This window comes from Dreissena polymorpha, chromosome 1 (assembly GCF_020536995.1).
Source record: "Dreissena polymorpha isolate Duluth1 chromosome 1, UMN_Dpol_1.0, whole genome shotgun sequence".
NCBI lineage: Eukaryota > Metazoa > Mollusca > Bivalvia > Myida > Dreissenidae > Dreissena > Dreissena polymorpha.
Window position 1 is genome coordinate 207,996,158 of NC_068355.1, and position 4,266 is coordinate 208,000,423.

The following is a 4,266-nucleotide window of genomic DNA, read 5'->3' on the forward strand; positions in this document are numbered from 1 at the left end:
AATTTACACATGGCCAACTGAAAACCTATTAAACTACAATACATTCTGGAATCATCAATTTTTAGGTGTTCGTTGCATGGCAATGATCACAACTTTGTGGTCACCATGGTAATCATTGTAAAAATTAAATAATGCACACAGTTGTTTTAAGTTAACATATAATGTTAGAATGGAATTAAAATTATAAAAACTGCATAATAAAATGAGTATAGGTAAAATGTCTTATACTTTCAAACATATGCCATAAATATGAGTGAAGTCTTGAGGCAATTAACTCTTAAATCTACAATTGTTGCAGCACATAATGATAGACTGCTCATGATTTGAAAATGTTACAACAACTAGGTGTCATATGAGTTATTAGTCATATATTGTTGGCATTGCTACATCTACAAGTGGAATAGACAGGAATAGTTCCTTTTGCAGAACATTCTTATTCTTCCTGTTGTGTATGTGGGTTTAAGACAACGCGAGAACACCGTCTGTTTAATGGCTAGTTTAATACTACACAGATACAGCGACTGGCATGCAGCAATACAACGTGGTAGGCGGGGTTTATCATGACTGACGTGATCATTATACATAACAATTCTCCCCTTTTAAATGTGTTGATCATATAATTATTCATAAAAATCAATTCATAATGCATTTAAAAAATAATATGAATAATCATTTTCAAACATAACATTTCTTGTTCAAATATCAACTCAGTCAGTGTTCTTATCTAATTACTGTGAAATTACGCATTAATTGTCCATAATTATATATCGTTACTACACAAGGATATAAATTCCTCACAGCTCATTAGCATTCACAAGTACCCAAATGTCCGAGGAAAAGTACTGCAGCAATTAATCTGATTAGTTACAAATTACTACTGATAAGACAGTCGTTCAGGCTGTCTGTCGCCTGTCTCTCAATGGATACCGACGCTGCATAGTTAATTGTTCATTTGAAACCAGAGGATCATTTTGAGAATCATTATCATTTTTATCTTTGTTCTCAATTAGTACCGGGTGGTATGACATTAATTGGCTATGATGCGGAGTATCGGTAACAGATAGCGGTTCGTACGGTAATGGGATTGTGTCATTTTCATTTGAAGCGTTTTGCACGTGTTGTAGACGTATTTCATTGTTGTAAATATATTTAGTTCATAAATATATTTATTCTGAATGATATTGAAGTAAATTATTTTTTAAAGGAAACATTGCTCTGATTGTTCAATGGTTGGACAGAGTAGATTTTAACTGTAAATAGGATTAGTAGCGTTCTTTTGTAGTAGTTGATTAGTTTTTTCAGTATGTAGAGACTGGGTAGAAAGGTGAACTGTTTTTACTAACATTTTAATACGTTAATTGGCTTGTCAAGCATGAGTTTATTCACTCAACCACATCCGTGTGCATGAATGACTATTTCGAATGTCATTCTTTGCATATCATTCATGCTGTCAACCTGTATGTTTATGATATTAAATCATAAATATAATATATTTAGGTAAATATGCATTTTATACATCTTTTATATTCATGTCGGTCGGTTGTATTATTGTAATTATTTTGTTTTAATAGTTGTATTTGTGTATTAATTCAGTTGGTATCTTACCGTCGGAACACATCATTTTATATATAATTGAAATGTATACTTATTATTTCGAATGTCATTCTTTGCATATCATTCATGCTGTCAACCTGTATGTTTATTATATTAAATCATAAATATAATATATTTAGAAACCCAAACGTGTTGTTCGAAGAAAGAACCCTAAACGCCCATACGGCAACACTGGCGCCCAACAACGAGTCTTCGGCAACAACAGCGTTTGGAGCAGAAAAACGGAAGTAGCGGACACGTTACTACGGCGAAAATCCCTGAACAGACAGGAGCCTCAGACCGGTAGCGAGGAGGGTAGAGTCCAGGAATTTAACACAGCGATTCCTTGGAAACCGGTTTTTGATTTTTCCCGGGGAGTAGGAGTCCACATTTTTGCGCGGCATCGAGCTCGAGCACCGATGTGAGTACAACTACGTATTTCTTGTGCACAAAACTTTGACGTCAAAACCGTTAAAACGTACGTACAGGATTTCACGTTCTGCTACGCAAGGAAGGATTCACGTTCAATCAGGACGGAGAGTGATGGACACTTAAATCGTTGTGGACATTGTGTATCGTGTCATTATTGTGTTTTGCTTGTATTTTGTAAGTGTTCCGACGGAGTTCGGTGAGTGTAAATATTTTTATAATTATTGTGCAATGTACATATATCTATTTATTGTAGTTTCATTGTCGTAAATGAATGATTTGAAATACCAATCAGTTGACTTACAAAAACAACAACAACATATATAGCTAATTTAAGTTTATGTGGTCATGCATTTTGCGAATTGGTCGAGATAAATGAAACGACCTTTTGTCAGCTCATTGGTAAGTTAGTGTCATATGAAGTTATTTTAAGGAAATTATAGTCCCTTCACGAGCACAAAGTTTATTGCATGGCGAAGTTAAATCTACTCACCACTTACATGACGTTAAGTAGTAGATAGGTTTGAGTAACTGGATTTATTTAGTAGCAGTAGATTTTGCCCAAGGGTTATAATAAGTATCGAGAGGTTTCTATGCGTAATTTGTTAATTTGTCATACTTTACGTATGGTTGAATTGAAAACGCTTTGTGCGTATTTTTAAAGAGAAAACTCTCTTTATAAATACCGAAAAATAATCACTGTTTCTTAAAAAAATTTAAACTGCATTATGTAGTTTAATGCGTGAATATGCGACTGGCGTCTTACCGGTAAATGCACGTGCTCGCGATACCGTAGCGCAAGAAGAACGCTATTTCGGCAGTGTGGTAAACACGCGATAGTAAACCAGTTGCGGATTCGAATCGAAATAAAATCGAACTTAGTAAACACCTGGTACAAAATAAAAGAGCTTTGATTAGATAATTGTGATAGTCAGGCTGTTGGCTTAAAATAAGCCAAAGGGAGGTAATACAGGTGTGTTGAGATAACTGTTTCGGTACGTTTATTGGAAAAAAAGGAAAACGGCGATGTGGGCATTAAAACCGTCCACCGGAATCATCTGCTGCCGTGTTCCTTCTTACCGATACAGGAAGTACAGCGTGTTTCGTCACCTGAAGTTTCCGACGAGTCCTCCACGGACGTGGATGAACGCACAGGGAAGACGAGTTCCGACAGCAATCAGTCGGAAGATGAAACAGATACACGACGCTCCAAACGGAAGAAAATACCACGGCGCCGCAGCCAACGTCAGACCCGTCGGCCGGCTTGGTTTACATCCGGGGAGTATAAATTGTGATTGGTGTTGTTATGTATTTGCAATAATGATTAAGTACAGTGACAGCATAAATTTAACATGTGTGGATTTGTATTGGAAAGATACACAGCTGTTAACATTCACGATTGAGTATTTAAATACAAATTAGTGTATTATGTTTTTATTTGTCAAATTGTCATTGTTTTCAAATTAAAAATAAACAGTTGCAAACGAAAACGTTAATATTGTGGTTGTCATTATTTTTTAACAACGATGCTTTCATAGATATTTTGATCACGAGATTAATCAAACCTCGCTTTACAAGCGATGTTTGAATTTTAATAATGTCGAGGACGACATTTTCTTAGAGAGGGGAAATGTGTTGTAGACGTATTTCATTGTTGTAAATATATTTAGTTCATAAATATATTTATTCTGAATGATATTGAAGTAAATTATTTTTTAAAGGAAACATTGCTCTGATTGTTCAATGGTTGGACAGAGTAGATTTTAACTGTAAATAGGATTAGTAGCGTTCTTTTGTAGTAGTTGATTAGTTTTTTCAGTATGTAGAGACTGGGTAGAAAGGTGAACTGTTTTTACTAACATTTTAATACGTTAATTGGCTTGTCAAGCATGAGTTTATTCACTCAACCACATCCGTGTGCATGAATGACTATTTCGAATGTCATTCTTTGCATATCATTCATGCTGTCAACCTGTATGTTTATGATATTAAATCATAAATATAATATATTTAGGTAAATATGCATTTTATACATCTTTTATATTCATGTCGGTCGGTTGTATTATTGTAATTATTTTGTTTTAATAGTTGTATTTGTGTATTAATTCAGTTGGTATCTTACCGTCGGAACACATCATTTTATATATAATTGAAATGTATACTTATTATTTCGAATGTCATTCTTTGCATATCATTCATGCTGTCAACCTGTATGTTTATGATATTAAATCATAAATATAATAT

General features: G+C 34.2%; 1 long non-coding RNA gene across 1 annotated transcript; it reads left to right on the forward strand.

Annotated features, from left to right (window-relative positions):
* Window positions 1–1,289: 1,289 nt before the first annotated feature.
* Window positions 1,290–2,262, forward strand: LOC127867900 (uncharacterized). Its single transcript, XR_008043795.1, has 2 exons — window positions 1,290–1,497; window positions 1,734–2,262. It is a non-coding gene; the product is annotated as an uncharacterized LOC127867900 (long non-coding RNA).
* Window positions 2,263–4,266: the final 2,004 nt, after the last annotated feature.